This window comes from Salmo salar, chromosome ssa16, assembly GCF_905237065.1.
Source record: "Salmo salar chromosome ssa16, Ssal_v3.1, whole genome shotgun sequence".
Taxonomy (NCBI): domain Eukaryota; kingdom Metazoa; phylum Chordata; class Actinopteri; order Salmoniformes; family Salmonidae; genus Salmo; species Salmo salar.
Genome location: NC_059457.1, coordinates 95,655,646 through 95,675,230, shown reverse-complemented (window position 1 = coordinate 95,675,230; position 19,585 = coordinate 95,655,646). Strand labels below are relative to the sequence as shown.

Genomic DNA, 19,585 nt, shown 5'->3' with positions numbered 1-19,585 from the left:
GTGGCGGGTCTCTGTGTCTGTGTGTGAGGCTCTGTGTCTGTGTGAGGCTCTGTGTCTGTGTGAGGCTCTGTGTCTGTGTGAGGCTCTGTGTCTGTGTGAGGCTCTGTGTCTGTGTTGTCTAGAGAGTGGCGGGTCTCTGTCTCTGTGTTGTCGCCCGGTCTTCATTAACAGTCAGCAGGAGAACTCTTACTGTGGTTCTTCTTCTCTCTTCTGAATTTGGTGCCACACCAACGCGCTGTCCAGAGAGTTAGACAGTTCTCCGCACTGAGACGGAGAAAGGCATCAATGTCACATTTAACCTCATACTAATTTATCGCTTCATTATCTAGAATGTGAAATGTGATTATTAGCCCGCTATGTTGGTTTTACGTTGTGTCGTCTCTTCTCATCTCTCTAAATCGCCGTGGGCCTCAGCCTCCATTCTGTTCCAGCCTCTCTCTCTCTCTCTCTCTCTCTGTCTCTCTCTCTCTCTCTGTGTCTCTCTCTCTCTCTCTCTCTCTCTCTGTTCTCTCTCTCTCTCTCTCTCTCTCTCTCTCTCTCTCTGTCTCTCTCTCTCTCTCTCTCTCTCTCTCTCTCTCTCTCTCTCTCTCTCTCTCTCTCTCTCTCTCTCTCTCTCTGTCTCTCTCTCTCTCTCTCTGTCTCTCTCTCTCTCTCTCTCTCTCTCTCTCTCTCTGTGTCTCTCTCTCTCTCTCTCTCTCTCTCTCTCTCTCTCTCTCTCTCTCTCTCTCTCTCTCTCTCTCTCTCTCTCTCTCTCTCTCTCTCTTCTGTGTGTCCTGGGAATCTCGTAATCACAGGAGAGGCTTGATCAAACACTCCCTCCTGCCTGAAGGGGACTTGACTTGACTCCTTCTCAGTGGAAGAAAGCTCTGTTGATGTGTATAACAGCCATGCTCCCTGTCTGTCCATGTCCCTCAGGAATCTGTCTGTCCTTTAGGTGAACACCTGTCTGTCTGTCTGTCTGTCTGTCTGTCTGTCTGTCTGTCTGTCTGTCTGTCTGTCTGTCTGTCTGTCTGTCTGTCCGTCTGTCCGTCCGTCCGTCCGTCCGTCCGTCCGTCCGTCCGTCCGTCCGTCCGTCCGTCCGTCCGTCCGTCCGTCCGTCCGTCTGTCTGTCTGTCTGTCTGTCTGTCTGTCTGTCTGTCTGTTCCTCTCCTCCATATAATAATATTTTACCTTTATTTAACCAGGTAGGCTAGTGGAGAACAAGTCCTTTATTTAACCAGGTAGGCCAGTTGAGAACAAGTCCTTTATTTAACCAGGTAGGCTAGTTGAGAACAAGTCCTTTATTTAACCAGGTAGGCTAGTGGAGAACAAGTCCTTTATTTAACCAGGTAGGCCAGTTGAGAACAAGTCCTTTATTTAACCAGGTAGGCTAGTTGAGAACAAGTCCTTTATTTAACCAGGTAGGCTAGTTGAGAACAAGTCCTTTATTTAACCAGGTAGGCCAGTTGAGAACAAGTCCTTTATTTAACCAGGTAGGCTAGTTGAGAACAAGTCCTTTATTTAACCAGGTAGGCCAGTTGAGAACAAGTCCTTTATTTTACCAGGTAGGCCAGTTGAGAACAAGTCCTTTATTTAACCAGGTAGGCTAGTTGAGAACAAGTCCTTTATTTAACCAGGTAGGCCAGTTGAGAACAAGTCCTTTATTTAACCAGGTAGGCCAGTTGAGAACAAGTCCTTTATTTAACCAGGTAGGCCAGTTGAGAACAAGTCCTTTATTTAACCAGGTAGGCTAGTTGAGAACAAGTCCTTTATTTAACCAGGTAGGCTAGTTGAGAACAAGTCCTTTATTTAACCAGGTAGGCTAGTTGAGAACAAGTCCTTTATTTAACCAGGTGGGCTAGTTGAGAACAAGTCCTTTATTTAACCAGGTAGGCCAGTTGAGAACAAGTCCTTTATTTAACCAGGTAGGCTAGTTGAGAACAAGTCCTTTATTTAACCAGGTAGGCTAGTTGGAGAACAAGTCCTTTATTTAACCAGGTAGGCTAGTTGAGAACAAGTCCTTTATTTAACCAGGTAGGCTAGTTGAGAACAAGTCCTTTATTTAACCAGGTAGGCTAGTTGAGAACAAGTCCTTTATTTAACCAGGTAGGCTAGTTGAGAACAAGTCCTTTATTTAACCAGGTAGGCTAGTTGAGAACAAGTCCTTTATTTAACCAGGTGGGCTAGTTGAGAACAAGTCCTTTATTTAACCAGGTAGGCTAGTTGAGAACAAGTCCTTTATTTAACCAGGTAGGCTAGTTGAGAACAAGTCCTTTATTTATCCAGGTAGGCTAGTTGAGAACAAGTCCTTTATTTAACCAGGTAGGCTAGTTGAGAACAAGTCCTTTATTTAACCAGGTAGGCCAGTGGAGAACAAGTCCTTTATTTATCCAGGTAGGCTAGTTGAGAACAAGTCCTTTATTTAACCAGGTAGGCTAGTTGAGAACAAGTCCTTTATTTAACCAGGTGGGCCAGTTGAGAACAAGTCCTTTATTTAACCAGGTAGGCTAGTTGAGAACAAGTCCTTTATTTAACCAGGTAGGCTAGTTGAGAACAAGTCCTTTATTTAACCAGGTAGGCTAGTTGAGAACAAGTCCTTTATTTAACCAGGTGGGCCAGTTGAGAACAAGTCCTTTATTTAACCAGGTAGGCTAGTTGAGAACAAGTCCTTTATTTAACCAGGTAGGCTAGTTGAGAACAAGTCCTTTATTTAACCAGGTAGGCTAGTTGAGAACAAGTCCTTTATTTAACCAGGTAGGCTAGTTGAGAACAAGTCCTTTATTTAACCAGGGTAGGCTAGTTGAGAACAAGTCCTTTATTTAACCAGGTAGGCTAGTTGAGAACAAGTCCTTTATTTAACCAGGTAGGCTAGTTGAGAACAAGTCCTTTATTTAACCAGGTAGGCTAGTTGAGAACAAGTCCTTTATTTAACCAGGTAGGCTAGTTGAGAACAAGTCCTTTATTTAACCAGGTAGGCCAGTTGAGAACAAGTCCTTTATTTAACCAGGTAGGCTAGTTGAGAACAAGTCCTTTATTTAACCAGGTAGGCCAGTTGAGAACAAGTCCTTTATTTAACCAGGGTAGGCTAGTTGAGAACAAGTCCTTTATTTAACCAGGTAGGCTAGTTGAGAACAAGTCCTTTATTTAACCAGGTTAGGCTAGTTGAGAACAAGTCCTTTATTTAACCAGGTATTGGCCAGTTGAGAACAAGTCCTTTATTTAACCAGGTAGGCCAGTTGAGAACAAGTTCTCATTTACAATTGTGACCTGGCCAAGATAAAGCAAAGCAGTTCGACATAAACAACAACACAGAGTTACTCATGAAATAAACAAGCGTACAATCAATAACACAATAGAAAAAAAAGAAAGTGTATATACAGTGTGTGCAAATGGCGTGAAGAGGTAAGGTAATAAATAGGCCATAGTAGCGAAGTAATTACAGTTTAGCAGATTAACACTGGAGTGATAGATGAGGATGTGCAAGTAGAAATACTGATGTGAAAAAGAGCAGGAAAGTAAATAAAAACAATATGGGGATGAGGTAGGTAGTTGGTTGGATGGGCTATTTACAGATGGGCTGTGTACAGCTGCAGCGATCGGTTAGCTGCTCAGATAGCTGATGTTTAAAGTTAGTGAGGGAAATAAAAGTCTCCAACTTCAGTGATTTTTGCAATTCGTTCCTGTCACTGGCAGCAGAGAATTGGAAGGAAAGGCAGCCAAAGGAGGTGTTGGCTTTAGGGATGACCAGTGAGATATACCTGCTGGAGCGCGTGCTATGGGTGGGTGTTGTTATCGTGACCAGTGAGCTGAGATAAGGCGGAGCTTTACCTAGCATAGACTTATAGATGACCTGGAGCCAGTGGGTCTGGCGACGAATATGTAGCGAGGGCCAGCCGACTAGAGCGTACAGGTCGCAGTGGTGGGTGGTATAAGGGGCTTTGGTGACAAAACGGATTGCACTGTGATAGACTGCATTCAGTTTGCTGAGTAGCGGGTTGGAGGCTATTTTGTAAATTACATCGCCGAAGTCGAGGATCGATAGGATGGTCAGTTTTAAGAGGGTATGTTTTGTGGCATGAGTGAAAGAGGCTTTGTTGCGAAATAGGAAGCCAATTCTAGATTTAATTTTGGATTGGAGATGTTTAATATGAGTCTAGAAGGAGAGTTTACAGTCTAACCAGACACCTAGGTATTTGTAGTTGTCCACATATTCTACGTCAGAACCGTCCAGAGCAGTGATGCTAGTCGGGCGGGCAGGTGCAGGCAGCGATCGGTTGAAGAGCATGCATTTGGTTTTACTTGCGTTTAAGAGCAGTTGGAGGTCACGGAAGGAGTGTTGTATGGCATTGAAGCTCATCTGGAGGTTTGTTAACACAGTGTCCAAAGAAGGGCCAGATGTATACAGAATGGTGTCGTCTGCGTAGAGGTGGATCAGGGAATTACCCGCAGCAAGAGACGAGAAGGAAACCTCATTTGAGAAACCAAGGCTGTTGAGTCTGCCGATAAGAATGCGGTGATTGACAGAGTCGAAAGCCTTGGCCAGGTCGATGAAGACGGCAGCACAGTACTGTCTCTTATCGATGGCGGTTATGATATCGTTTAGGACCTTGAGCGTGGCTGAGGTGCACCCGTGACCAGCTCGAAAACCGGATTGCACAGCGGAGAAGTTACGGTGGGATTCGAAATGGCTTTCAAAGACTTTAGAAGGCAGGGCAGGATGGATATAGGTCTGTAACAGTTTGGGTCTAGAGTGTCTCCCCGTTTGAAGAGGGGGATGACCGCGGCAGCTTTCCAATCTTTAGGGATCTCGGACGATACGAAAGAGAGGTTGAACAGACTAGTAATAGGGGTTGCAACAATGGCGGTGGATCATTTTAGAAAGAGAGGGTCCAGATTGTCTAGCCCAGCTGATTTGTACTGGTCCAGCTCTTTCAGAACATCTGCTATCTGGATTTGGGTGAAGGAGAAGCTGGGGAGGCTTGGGCAAGTAGCTGCGGGGGGTGCGGAGCTGTTGGCCGGGGTTGGAGTAGCCAGGAGGAAAGCATGGCCAGCCGTAGAGAAATTCTTATTGAAATTCTCGATTATCGTGGATTTGTCAGTGGTGACAGTGTTACCTAGCCTCAGTGCAGTGGGCAGCCGGGAGGAGGTGCTCTTATTCTCCATGGACTTTACAGTGTCCCAAAACTTTTTGGAGTTAGAGCTACAATATGCAAATTTCAGCTTGAAAAAAGCTAGCCTTTGCTCTCCTGACTGACTGCGTGTATTGGTTCCTGACTTCCCTGAAAAGTTGCATATCGCGGGGACTATTCGATTCTGGTGCAGTCCGCCAGAGGATGTTTTTGTGCTTTTCAAGGGCAGTCAGGTCTGGAGTGAACCAAGGGCTATATCTGTTCTTAGTTCTACATTTTTTTTTGAAAGGGGCATGCTTATTTAAGATGGTGAGGAAATTACTTTTAAAGAACGACCAGGCATCCTCGACTGATGGGATGAGGTCATTATCCTTCCAGGATACCCGGGCCAGGTCGATTAGAAAGGCCTGCTTGCAGAAGTGCTTTAGGGAGCGTTTGACAGTGATGAGGAGTGGTCGTTTGACCGCGGACCCATAGCGGATGCAGGCAATGAGGCAGTGATCGCTGAGATCCTGATTGAAAACAGCAGAAGTGTATTTTGAGGGCGGTCAGAATATTGAGGGTGCCCATGTTTACGGATTTAGGGTTGTACCTGGTGGGTTCCTTGATCATTTGTGTGAGATTGAGGGCATCTAGCTTAGATTGTAGGACTGTCGGGGTGTTAAGCATGTCCCAGTTTAGGTCACCTAACAGCACGAGCTAAGAAGATAGATGGGGGGAAATCAATTAACATATGGTGTCCAGGGCACAGCTGGGGCAGAGGGGGGTCTATAACAGGCAGCAACACCGAGAGACTTATTTCTGGAGAGATTCATTTTTGAAATTAGAAGCTCGAACTGTTTGGGCATAGACCTGGAAGGAATGACAGAACTTTGCAGGCTATCTCTGGAGTAGATTGCAACTCCTCCCCCTTTGGCAGTTCTATGTTGACGGAAATTGTTGTAGTTGGGTATGGAAATCTCAGAATTGTTGGTGGCCTTCCTAAGCCAGGATTCAGACACGGCAAGGACATCAGGGTTGGTGGAGTGTGCTAAAGCAGTGAGTAAAACAAACTTAGGGAGGAGGCTTCTGATGTTAACATGCATGAAACCAAGGCTTTTACAGTTACAGAAGTCAACAAATGAGAGTGCCTGAGAGGACACGCAGGGCCGGGGTTAACCTCTACATCACCTGAGGAACAGAGGAGGAGTAGGATGAGGGTACGGCTAAAGGCTATCAGAACTGGTCGTCTAGTGCATTGGGGAGAGAGAATAAAAGGAGCAGATTTCTGGGCATGGTAGAATAGATTCAGGGCATAATGTACAGACGGGTATGGTGGGGTGCAGGTACAGTGGCGGTAAACCCAGGCACCGAGTGATGATAAGAGAAGTTGCATCTCTGGACAGGCTAATTATGCTGGGTGAGGTCATCACATGTGTGGGAGGTGGGACAAAGGAGGTATCTAAGGCATGTACAGTGGGACTAGGGGCTCCTCAGTAAACTAAAACAATGATAAATACCCTAAACAACAGTGTACAAGGCATATTGACATTTGAGAGAGACATAAAGCAAGGCATAAAGCAATCACAGGTGTTGATTGGGAGAGCTAGCTAAGGCAACAACGGGTAAGACAACAACAGCTAATCAGCTAAGACAACAACAACAGGTAAACTACACACAAGGCCTGAGTTGGGCCGACAGATAAACAAAAAATAAACAAAACGGAGTACCATGATTAATGAACAGTCCAGCAGGCATCAGCTATGTAGCCAAGTGATCATAGGGTCCAGTGAACGGCAATAGATGGAACAGGGAAGCCGCGGGGTAGTCGTTACTACGCTAGCACGCGGGAGACACAGCGTTTAAAGTTAGCTAGCCGTGGTAAGTAGAAGCGTCTGCTTCGACATCCAGCAAATGCCGGTTGAGGGCACAGTGGATGGAGTTAAGTTGGCGGACCACTTGTGGTGGTACGGCGGGGCGCCTTGTCAACAAAGGGTCCCGGCCAGATGGCGAAAGAGGTAATTGTAGTTGTAGTAATTTCGTTTGCTAGCCGGGAGATGCGCCTGGCTCGCGGCTAACTGGTGCTAGCTTCGGGCCAGGGGCGTTTGCCACTATAGCCACTCGTTAGCACCTAGCTAGCAGCGATGATCCGATGCAAAGGTCCAGAACCTACGGCAAGGATCCGGTGGAGTGGTGGATTCTAGCCGTGTTGGGGTAGAGTCCGGGAGGCATCAGCTGAGTAGCCGGGTGATCACAGAGTAGGCCGGGAGGTGGGCCTGGCTCAGGGCTAGCTTCGGGGCTGGGTCACTCGGTGGCAGCTAGCTAGCTGTGATGATCAGGAGTAATGGTCCAGGGTTTACGGCAAGAATCCAGCGTTGTAGTGGAGAAAACAATCCGATGCTGGCAAATATTATCCAGGCTAAAAAAAAAAACGTCTGGTGTCTGTGCAGAAGGAAAGGCCGCTAACAATGGCTAAATAGCTAGTAGCTATTTAGCTGGTTAGCCTCTGATGGAGGTTCTGGCTATAAGGTCTAAAAATAATAGCGGACCCTTGTCACATTAAGTGAGGTGGGTTACCGGAAGGTATATTTAATTAAAAAATGGAAGACGAAAAATACAAAAATACACGAGAGGAGGACAAACCACCTCTGCACTGCTACGCCATCTTGGAACCAAGTCTGTCTGTCCGTCCGTCTGTCCGTCCGTCCGTCCGTCCGTCCGTCTCCCTCAGGAGTCTTTCTGTCCTTTAGGTGAACACCTGTCTGTCTGTCTGTCTGTCTGTCTGTCTGTCTGTCTGTCTGTCTGTCTGTCTGTCTGTCTGTCTGTCTGTCTGTCTGTCTGTCTGTCTGTCTGTCTGTCTGTCTGTCTGTCTGTCTGTCTGTCTGTCTGTCCCTCTCCTCCAGGTATTAACTGTCTGTCCCTCTCCTCCAGGTATTAACTGTCGTCTGTCTGTCTGTCAGTCTCTGCTGTCTGTCTGTCTGTCTGTCTGTCTCTTCTGTCGGTGTCTGTCTGTCCCTCTCCTCCAGGTATTAACCGTCTGTCTCTCTCTCTACCCAGGTGAACACCTGCGTGTGTGTTCTCAGGGCTACACCTGTTGTACGTCCGACATGGAGGAGAAACTGGGGCAGCAGAGCAAGCTGGAGTTTGAGAACCTGGTGGAGGACACCAGTCAAACACTCAGGACAACCTTGGTGTCCAGACATCAACAGTTTGACGGTAAGACTGACACGGCTAGCTGGGTTTTCTTGTCTGTCATTGTGTGTCCTGAGCTCCGTAGCAAAAAGGTCGGAGCTCATTTTGGATATCAGCTGACACCATTGCTGTACACAGTAAGCAGTTGGTACAAAAGTGGATGTTATTGGAAACGCCCCGCCTGTCTAGTGATGGGGGGGGGAAACACTGAGTTGTGAACCCTGACGTGTCTGCCAAATGGAACCGGTGACCTCACTGGGCAAAGTCTAGTTCCTCACACACCGTGAATCTGTTGTCCTGCTACCTCACACCGTGAATCTGTTGTCCTGCTACCTCACACCGTGAATCTGTTGTCCTGCTACCTCACACCGTGAATCTGTTGTCCTGCTACCTCACACCGTGAATCTGTTGTCCTGTCAGGGGAGGGAGGAGGTGAGATGGAGAGGGTAGAGTGTGGAGGGGAGGGAGGGAGGAGGTGAGATGGAGAGGGTGGAGTGTGTCAGGGAGGGAGGAGGTGAAGTGGAGAGGGGGAGGGAGGAGGTGAGATGGAGAGGGTGGAGTGTTGGAGGGGAGGGAGGAGGTGAGATGGAGAGGGTAGAGTGTGGAGGGAGGGAGGAGGTGAGATGGAGAGGGTGGAGTGTGTCAGGGAGGGAGGAGGTGAAGTGGAGAGGGGGAGGGAGGAGGTGAGATGGAGAGGGTAGAGTGTGGAGGGGAGGGAGGGAGGAGGTGAGATGGAGAGGGTGGAGTGTGTCAGGGGAGGGAGGAGGTGAGATGGAGAGGGTAGAGTGTGTCAGGGAGGGAGGAGGTGAGATGGAGAGGGTGGAGTGTGTAGGGGAGGGAGGGAGGAGGTGAGATGGAGAGGGTGGAGTGTGGAGGGAGGGAGGAGGTGAGATGGAAGTTAGGAGGTGAGATGGAGAGGGTGGAGCGTGTCGGGAGGGAGGAGGTGAGATGGAGAGTGTAGAGGTGGGGAGGGAGGAGGTGAGATGGAGAGGGTAGAGGTGAGATGGAGGGAGGAGGTGAGATGGAGGGAGGAGTGTGAGGGAGGAGGTGAGGTGGAGGGAGGAGGTGAGATGGAGGGAGGAGGTGAGAGAGGCGGTGAGATGGAGGGAGGAGGTGAGATGGAGAGAGGAGGTGAGATGGAGAGGGTAGAGGTGAGGGAGGAGGTGAGATGGAGGGAGGAGGTGAGATGGAGGGAGGAGGTGAGATGGAGAGGGTAGAGTGTGTCGGGAGGGAGGAGGTGAGATGGATGGAGGAGGTGAGGGAGGAGGTGAGATGGAGGGAGGAGGTGAGATGGAGGGAGGAGGTGAGAGGAGGAGGTGAGGTGGAGGGAGGAGGTGAGATGGAGGGAGGAGGTGAGGGAGGAGGTGAGATGGGAGGGAGGAGTGTGAGATGGAGAGAGGAGGTGAGATGGAGAGGGTAGAGGTGGGAGGGAGGAGGTGAGATGGAGAGGGAGGAGGTGAGATGGAGGGAGGAGGTGAGATGGAGAGGGTAGAGGTGTGAGGGAGGAGGTGAGATGGATGGAGGAGGTGAGGGAGGAGGTGAGATGGAGGGAGGAGGTGAGATGGAGGTGGAGATGGAGGGAGGAGGTGAGATGGAGAGGGTAGGGGAGGAGGAGGTGAGATGGAGGGAGGAGGTGAGATGGAGGGAGGAGGTGAGATGGAGAGGGTGGAGTGTGGAGGGGAGGGAGGAGGTGAGATGGAGAGGGTGGAGTGTGGAGGGAGGGGAGGGAGGAGGTGAGATGGAGAGGGTAGAGTGTGTCAGGGAGGGAGGGAGGAGGTGAGTTGGAGAGGGTGGAGTGTGTCAGGGAGGGAGGAGGTGAGATGGAGAGGGTGGAGTGTGGAGGGGAGGGGAGGGAGGAGGTGAGATGGAGAGGGTAGAGTGTGTCAGGGAGGGAGGGAGGAGGTGAGTTGGAGAGGGTAGAGTGTGTCAGGGAGGGAGGAGGTGAGATGGAGAGGGTGGAGTGTGTCAGGGAGGGAGGGAGGAGGTGAGATGGAGAGGGAGGAGGTGAGGGAGGAGGTGAGAGAGGAGGTGAGATAAACCGGCCTATCAAAGCACTTCTTGGTGGTGATGGAAGTGCAGAGCTAAGAGTCGCTGGTCATTCAGTCGGGCACAGCGACGATAGTGGACATCTCGGAGCAGGTGACCATAGAGGCCTGAGCCACAGAGAGATTGGACATGTCAGACAACACAACAGCCAGCTGGTCCTGGGGATGCTGAGAGCACGGCTAGAGATGCCGTCTGGGCCGGCAGCCCTGTGATGGTTGACTCATATGAATATTCATTCAGAAGAGGGTTATGGGTTGGGTAATGAGAGGCCATGGGGCCACCTAGGAAGGTAGTAGGTTTAGACTACTCTGTCACCTCTCTCTAATTTCTCTCTCTCCTCTCTGTTCTTTCTCCTCTCTCTGTCTCCTCTGTCCTCTCTCCTCTCTCTAATCTCTCCTCTCTCTCCTCTTTCCCTTCTCTCCTCTCTCTAATCTCTCCTCTGTCCTCTCTCCTCTCTCTAATCTCACCTCTCTCTCCTCTGTCCTCTCTCCTCTCTCTAATCTCTCTCTGTCCTCTCTCCTCTCTCTAATCTCTCCTCTGTCCTCTCTCCTCTCTCCTCTCTCTCCTCTGTCCTCTCTCCTCTCTCTCCTCTTTCCCTTCTCTCCTCTCTCCTCTCTCTCCTCTCTCCTCTCTCTAATCTCTCCCTCTCTCTCCTCTGTCCTCTCTCCTCCTCTGTAGTCTCCCTCCCCTCTGTATCCTCTCTCTCCTCCCTCTGTAGTCTCCCTCCCCTCCTCTCCATCTCTCTCCTCCCTCTGTAGTCTCCCTCCCTCCCTCTCCTCTCTCTCCTCCCTCTGTAGTCTCCCTCCCCTCTGTCTCCTCTCTCTCCTCCCTCTGTAGTCTCCCTACCCTCCCTCCCCTCTGTCTCCTCTCTCTCCTCCCTCTGTAGTCTCCCTCCCCTCCCTCCCCTCCCTCTCCTCTCCCTCCTCCCTCTGTAGTCTCCCTCCCTCCCTCTCCTCTCCCTCCTCCCTCTGTAGTCTCCCCTACCCTCCCTCTCCTCTCTCTCCTCCCTCTGTAGTCTCCCTCCCCTCCCTCTCCTCTCTCTCCTCCCTCTGTAGTCTCCCTCCCCTCCCTCTCCTCTCTCTCCTCCCTCTGTAGTCTCCCTCCCCTCTGTCTCCTCTCTCTCCTCCCTCTGTAGTCTCCCTCCCCTCCCTCTCCTCTCTCTCCTCCCTCTGTAGTCTCCCTCTCCTCTCTCTCCTCCCTCTGTAGTCTCCCTAACCCTCCCTCCCCTCTGTCTCCTCTCTCTCCTCCCTCTGTAGTCTCCCTCCCCTCCCTCTCCTCTCTCTCCTCCCTCTGTAGTTTCCCTCCCCTCTGTCTCCTCTCTCTCCTCCCTCTGTAGTCTCCCTCCCCTCCCTCCCTCTCCTCTCTCTCCTCCCTCTGTAGTCTCCCTCCCCTCTCTCTCCTCCCTCTGTAGTCTCCCTCCCCACTCTCTCCTCCCTCTGTAGTCTCCCTCCCCTCTCTCTCCTCCCTCTGTAGTCTCCCTCTCCTCTCTCTCCTCCCTCTGTAGCCTCCCTCCCCTCTGTCTCCTCTCTCTCCTCCCTCTGTAGTCTCCCTCCCCTCCCTCTCCTCTCTCTCCTCCCTCTGTAGTCTCCCTCCCCTCTGTCTCCTCTGTCTCCTCTCTCTCCTCCCTCTGTAGTCTCCCTACCCTCCCTCTCCTCTCTCTCCTCCCTCTGTAGTCTCCCTCCCCCTCTGTCTCCTCTGTCTCCTCTCTCTCCTCCCTCTGTAGTCTCCCTCCCCTCCATCCCCTCTGTCTCCTCTCTCTCCTCCCTCTGTAGTCTCCCTACCCTCCCTCCCCTCTGTCTCCTCTCTCTCCTCCCTCTGTAGTCTCCCTCCCCTCCCTCTCCTCTCTCTCCTCCCTCTGTAGTCTCCCTCCCCTCCCTCTCCTCTCTCTCCTCCCTCTGTAGTCTCCCTCCCCTCCCTCTCCTCTCTCTCCTCCCTCTGTAGTCTCCCTACCCTCCCTCTCCTCTCTCTCCTCCCTCTGTAGTCTCCCTCCCCTCTGTCTCCTCTCTCTCCTCCCTCTGTAGTTTCCTCCCCTCCCTCTCCTCTCTCTCCTCCCTCTGTAGTCTCCCTCCCTCCCTCCCCTCTGTCTCCTCTCTCTCCTCCCTCTGTAGTCTCCCTCCCCTCCCCTCTCCTCTCTCTCCTCCCTCTGTAGTCTCCCTCCCCTCCCTCTCCTCTCTCTCCTCCCTGTGTAGTCTCCCTCCCCTCTGTCTCCTCTCTCTCCTCCCTCTGTAGTCTCCCTACCTCTCCTCTCTCTCCTCCCTCTGTAGTCTCCCTCCCTCTCCCCACTCTCCTCCCTCTGTAGTCTCCCTCCCCTCCCTCTCCTCTCTCTCCTCCCTCTGTAGTCTCCCTCCCCTCTGTCTCCTGTCTCTCTCCTCCCTCTGTAGTCTCCCTCCCTCTCCTCTCTCTCCTCCCTCTGTAGTCTCCCTCCCTCTCCTCTCTCTCCTCCCTCTGTAGTCTCCCTACCCTCCTCTCCTCTCTCTCCTCCCTCTGTAGTCTCCCTCCCCTCTGTCTCCTCTCTCTCCTCCCTCTGTAGTCTCCCTACCCTCTCTCCCCTCTGTCTCCTCTCTCGCCTCCCTCTGTAGTCTCCCTCCCCTCCCTCTCCTCTGTCTCCTCTCTCTCCTCCCTCTGTAGTCTCCCTCCCCTCTGTCTCCTCTGTCTCCTCTCTCTCCTCCCTCTGTAGTCTCCCTCCCCTCCCTCTCCTCTCTCTCCTCCCTCTGTAGTCTCCCTACCCTCCCTCCCCTCTGTCTCCTCTCTCTCCTCCCTCTGTAGTTTCCCTCCCCTCCCTCTCCTCTCTCTCCTCCCTCTGTAGTCTCCCTCCCCTCCCTCTCCTCTCTCTCCTCCCTCTGTAGTCTCCCTCCCCTCCCTCTCCTCTCTCTCCTCCCTCTGTAGTCTCCCTCCCCTCCCTCTCCTCTCTCTCCTCCCTCTGTAGTCTCCTTCCCCTCCCTCCCCTCCCTCTCCTCTCTCTCCTCCCTCTGTAGTCTCCCTACCCTCCCTCCCCTCCCTCTCCTCTCTCTCCTCCCTCTGTAGTCTCCCTCCCTCTGTCTCCTCTGTCTCCTCTCTCTCCTCCCTCTGTAGTCTCCCTCCCCTCCCTCTCCTCTCTCTCCTCCCTCTTTAGTCTCCCTCCCCTCCCTCTCCATCTCTCTCCTCCCTCTGTAGTCTCCCTCCCCTCCCTCTCCTCTCTCTCCTCCCTCTGTAGTCTCCCTCCCCTCTGTCTCCTCTCTCTCCTCCCTCTGTAGTCTCCCTCCCCTCCCTCTCCTCTCTCTCCTCCCTCTGTAGTCTCCCTCCTCTCTGTCTCCTCTGTCTCTCTCTCCTCCCTCTGTAGTCTCCCTCCCTCCCTCTCCTCTCTCTCCTCCCTCTGTAGTCTCCCTCCCCTCCCTCTCCTCTCTCTCCTCCCTCTGTAGTCTCCCTCCCCTCTGTCTCCTCTCTCTCCTTCCTCTGAGTCTCCCTCCCCTCTGTCTCCTCTCTCTCTCCTCCCTCTGTAGTCTCCCTCCCCTCCCTCTCCTCTCTCTCCTCCTCTGTAGTCTCCCTCCCCTCTGTCTCCTCTGTCTCCTCTCTCTCCTCCCTCTGTAGTCTCCCTCCCCTCCCTCTCCTCTCTCTCCTCCCTCTGTAGTCTCCCTCCCCTCCCTCTCCTCTCTCTCCTGCCTTTGTAGTCTCCTTCCCCTCCCTCCCCTCCCTCTCCTCTCTCTCCTCCCTCTGTAGTCTCCCTACCCTCCCTCCCCTCCCTCTCCTCTCTCTCCTCCCTCTGTAGTCTCCCTCCCCTCTGTCTCCTCTGTCTCCTCTCTCTCCTCCCTCTGTAGTCTCCCTCCCCTCCCTCTCCTCTCTCTCCTCCCTCTGTAGTCTCCCTCCCCTCCCTCTCCTCTCTCTCCTCCCTCTGTAGTCTCCCTCCCCTCCCTCTCCTCTCTCTCCTCCCTCTGTAGTCTCCCTCCCCTCCCTCTCCTCTCTCTCCTCCCTCTGTAGTCTCCCTCCCCTCCCTCTCCTCCCTCTCCTCCCTCTGTAGTCTCCCTCCCCTCCCTCTCCTCTCTCTCCTCCCTCTGTAGTCTCCCTCCCCTCCCTCTCCTCTCTCTCCTCCCTCTGTAGTCTCCTTCCCCCTCCCTCCCTCTCCTCTTCTCTCCTCCCTCTGTAGTCTCCCTACCCTCCCTCCCCTCCCTCTCCTCTCTCTCCTCCCTCTGTAGTCTCCCTCCCCTCTGTCTCCTCTGTCTCCTCTCTCTCCTCCCTCTGTAGTCTCCCTCCCCTCCCTCTCCTCTCTCTCCTCCCTCTGTAGTCTCCCTCCCCTCCCTCTCCTCTCTCTCCTCCCTCTGTAGTCTCCCTCCCCTCCCTCTCCTCTCTCTCCTCCCTCTGTAGTCTCCCTCCCCTCCCTCTCCTCTCTCTCCTCCCTCTGTAGTCTCCCTCCCTCCCCTCCCTCTCCTCCCTCTCCTCCCTCTGTAGTCTCCCTCCCCTCCCTCTCCTCTCTCTCCTCCCTCTGTAGTCTCCCTCCCCTCTGTCTCCTCTCTCTCCTCCCTCTGTAGTCTCCCTCCCCTCCCTCTCCTCTCTCTCCTCCCTCTGTAGTCTCCCTCCCCTCTGTCTCCTCTGTCTCCTCTCTCTCCTCCCTCTGTAGTCTCCCTCCCCTCCCTCTCCTCTCTCTCCTCCCTCTGTAGTCTCCTTCCCCTCCCTCCCCTCCCTCTCCTCTCTCTCCTCCCTCTGTAGTCTCCCTACCCTCCCTCCCCTCCCTCTCCTCTCTCTCCTCCCTCTGTAGTCTCCCTCCCCTCTGTCTCCTCTGTCTCCTCTCTCTCCTCCCTCTGTAGTCTCCCTCCCCTCCCTCTCCTCTCTCTCCTCCCTCTGTAGTCTCCCTCCCCTCCCTCTCCTCTCTCTCCTCCCTCTGTAGTCTCCCTCCCCTCCCTCTCCTCTCTCTCCTCCCTCTGTAGTCTCCCTCCCCTCCCTCTCCTCTCTCTCCTCCCTCTGTAGTCTCCCTCCCCTCCCTCTCCTCCCTCTCCTCCCTCTGTAGTCTCCCTCCCCTCCCTCTCCTCTCTCTCCTCCCTCTGTAGTCTCCCTCCCCTCTGTCTCCTCTCTCTCCTCCCTCTGTAGTCTCCCTCCCCTCCCTCTCCTCTCTCTCCTCCCTCTGTAGTCTCCCTCCCCTCTGTCTCCTCTGTCTCCTCTCTCTCCTCCCTCTGTAGTCTCCCTCCCCTCCCTCTCCTCTCTCTCCTCCCTCTGTAGTCTCCCTACCCTCCCTCCCCTCCCTCTCCTCTCTCTCCTCCCTCTGTAGTCTCCCTCCCCTCTGTCTCCTCTGTCTCCTCTCTCTCCTCCCTCTGTAGTCTCCCTCCCCTCCCTCTCCTCTCTCTCCTCCCTCTGTAGTCTCCCTCCCCTCTGTCTCCTCTGTCTCCTCTCTCTCCTCCCTCTGTAGTCTCCCTCCCCTCTGTCTCCTCTCTCTCCTCCCTCTGTAGTCTCCCCTCCCCTCCCTCTCCTCTCTCTCCTCCCTCTGTAGTCTCCCTCCCCTCCCTCTCCTCTCTCTCCTCCCTCTGTAGTCTCCCTCCCCTCCCTCTCCTCTCTCTCCTCCCTCTGTAGTCTCCCTCCCCTCCCCTCCTCCCTCTCCTCCCTCTGTAGTCTCCCTCCCCTCCCTCTCCTCTCTCTCCTCCCTCTGTAGTCTCCTTCCCCTCCCTCTCCTCTCTCTCCTCCCTCTGTAGTCTCCCTCCCCTCCCTCTCCTCTCTCTCCTCCCTCTGTAGTCTCCCTACCCTCCCTCCCCTCTGTCTCCTCTCTCTCCTCCCTCTGTAGTCTCCCTCCCCTCCCTCTCCTCTCTCTCCTCCCTCTGTAGTCTCCCTCCCCTCCCTCTCCTCTCTCTCCTCCCTCTGTAGTCTCCCTCCCCTCTGTCTCTCCTCTCTCCTCCCTCTGTAGTCTCCCTCCCCTCTGTCTCTCCTCTCTCCTCCCTCTGTAGTCTCCCTCCCCTCTGTCTCCTCTCTCTCCTCCCTCTGTAGTCTCCCTCCCCTCCCTCTCCTCTCTCTCCTCCCTCTGTAGTCTCCCTCCCCTCCCTCTCCTCTCTCTCCTCTCTCTCCTCCCTCTGTAGTCTCCCTCCCCTTCTCCCACGTTGCAGGGTTTGAGTCCATCCCTCCTTCATTCCACATGCCCTCATTTCTGCCCCGTTATTTATAGTAGCCCATTTAGAACCCTTTATCAGTGCTGTTGATTACCGACGGCCTCTCCGATGCATTATTGAGTAATCCTGATGCTGGAAAGTGACTGTAGCTCCACGTCAAGATTAAGTTAGCTAGCCGCACTGGGATTAAGTTAGTCCAGGGATCCAGAGATTTCTCTCAATCTCTTTTAGTAGGCTGAGTCTGATCTGTAGCGGCATTCCGCAAATGTAATGCTCCCTATGGACCCTGGTCAAAGGATGTGTGCTATCTAGGGGATAGGATGCCATTCTAAAGTAGTGCACTACCTAGGGGGATATTAATGTTGTGTGTTTTCTATATCACCACATCATCTCTGATATTAATGTGTTTTCTATATCACCACATCATCTCTGATATTAATGTGTTTTCTATATCACCACATCATCTCTGATATTAATGTGTTTTCTATATCATCTCTGATATTAATGTGTTTTCTATATCACCACATCATCTCTGATATTAATGTGTTTTCTATATCATCTCTGATATTAATGTGTTTTCTATATCATCACATCATCTCTGATATTAATGTGTTTTCTATATCACCACATCATCTCTGATATTAATGTGTTTTCTATATCACCACATCATCTCTGATATTTGTGTGTTTTCAATCACATTTTTCACACTATACTAGGTGTATTTTTTGGGGGGGGAAATTAAATATGGAAATGTATTGACTGTACCGTTAAAATAATGGAAATATTGGAAATATTTTCACTTCTAAACGTCTATATGTCACGTTGTTCTGTGTGTTTGTTTTCATTTAAGGAAATATGGAGCTAAATTAACGCTGCAAGCAGCATTGCCGGGGTTCAAGCTAGGTACTGTTATTCATTGTTGGTACATTTTTTAATTACATTTTTTTTCAACCTTTATTTAATCAGGTAGGCCAGTTGAGAACAAGTCCTTTATTTAACCAGGTAGTCTAGTTGAGAACAAGTCCTTTATTTAACCAGGTAGGCTAGTTGAGAACAAGTCCTTTATTTAACCAGGTAGGCTAGTTGAGAACAAGTCCTTTATTTAACCAGGTAGACTAGTTGAGAACAAGTCCTTTATTTAACCAGGTAGGCTAGTTGAGAACAAGTCCTTTATTTAACCAGGTAGGCTAGTTGAGAACAAGTCCTTTATTTAACCAGGTCGGCTAGTTGAGAACAAGTCCTTTATTTAACCAGGTAGGCTAGTTGAGAACAAGTCCTTTATTTAACCAGGTCGGCTAGTTGAGAACAAGTCCTTTATTTAACCAGGTAGGCTAGTTGAGAACAAGTCCTTTATTTAACCAGGTAGGCTAGTTGAGAACAAGTTCTCATTTACAACTGCGACCTGGCCAAGATAAAGCAAAGCAGTTCGACAAAAACAACAACACAGAGTTACACAAGGAATAAACAAAACATACAGTCAATAATACAGTATAAAAATAAGTCTATATACAATGTGAGCAAATGGAGTAAGGAGGTAAGGCAATAAATAGGCCAATAGTGGCGAAGTAATTACAATTTAGCAATTTACACTGGAGTGATAGATGTGCAAATGAGGATGTGCAAGTAGAAATACTGGGGTGGAAAAGAGCGGAAAAACTAAAACACATATGGGGATGAGGTAGGTAGATGGTTGGATGGGCTATTTACAGATGGGCTACGTACAGCTGCAGCGATCGGTGAGCTGCTCTGACAGCTGAGGCTTAAAGTTAGTGAGGGAGATTAAAGTCTCCAACTTCAGCTAAATATTTACCAGGAAACATTCTTAAGCAAATAACACAAGCTTTAATTGAGAGTCAAGTGAACTACTGTTCAGTGGTCTGGGGAAAATGCATCAGCAAGTGAAGTTAGGAGGCTGCAGATTGAACAGAACAAAGCAGCAAGGATTGTTTTACGGTGGAGATATATGGTTTTTCTGTTGCAGTCATACGCAATGTTCTTGGTTGGTCATCAATCGACAAGATAATTGAAAAAAATAAAACATGCTTATTTTATTTCATAATATACATCATTTAAAACGGCCAAGTACAATTCACAACGGTAATCAGTTGGTAAGAGACAGACATTCAGTAAATACCAGGAATAGATTGTCCACCATCGATGCGTTATCGGAAAAGAGAAATGGGCAAAAGAACATTTCGATTTAGAGCAATAAAGAAATTGAATAAATTAACTGAGCAAATCAGAAACCTTTTCAATATATACCATTTAAACATTATTTTAAAACAATTTAAATATAATACACAGAAATGTTGTGGGATTACAGTAGATGAAGAAACCATATTTTTTTTAGATAGATTATTTATTGGTTTATTATGTTAGTATATTATGTATGTTTTGTAATAGTGTGTTATATGTGAAAATGTGTTCGTATATAAATTGTATTTTAATATTTAAGGACTCTTGGAAGATTAGTCCAAATGGGGACTAAAAGAGATCCAAATCAACTCAACTATTGTGGCTGACTAATGGTTATTGTGGCTAGCTTCACATAGGTCTCAGTACAACATGCTGACAGCAGTGTAAATGTTATGTCTGAATCTTTTAGTGAAACTGTTATCCTCGTTTCTAAACCTCAATTCCATTAGCGCCCTATGTCTTTCATGAAGTTTGGTGGTCTGTCACAAATACACTTAGTAAAAGAGACTTGTAGGCCTAAGAAATGTGAAGTAACGTTAGGCGGCTAACCGTACTACCTATGTCTAAACATAGCTAGCTAGCAGGCTAAAATGAAATGAGCTAGCTAGCTACTACCTAACCAATAATTGAGCTCAAGTTGTGGCACTGCCTGTCAAAGTCTCAGAAACACGGGGAGAAATCATAAATAACTTAGATGAATCATAAATATCATAAAGTCTCAGAAACACGGGGAGAAATCATAAATAACTTAAGACGAAACCACTTGTAAACTGCCCGAATCGGTCAATTTACCACAACTAAGAGTTTAGAAGCGTGATGCTCAACTTCCCCACTGTTTTTGGTCCTGTATCTATCTCATTGTAACTGTAGGAATCGTGTACATACGCAGCTAATGTGTGTGAGTCTTAAGTCTTACATCTCGCTATCGTCGCAATATCTGTTGTGCTGCTTGTGCAACGTCACATTGCTGCTGCTAAGTAACACCGTTACTAAGTAACACCG

The 19,585-nt window shown here is 50.6% G+C and overlaps 1 pseudogene; it reads left to right on the top strand.

Annotated features, from left to right (window-relative positions):
• Positions 1 to 19,585, top strand: part of LOC106575051 (glypican-6-like) — a 359,575-nt pseudogene that overhangs the window by 58,625 nt on the left and 281,365 nt on the right.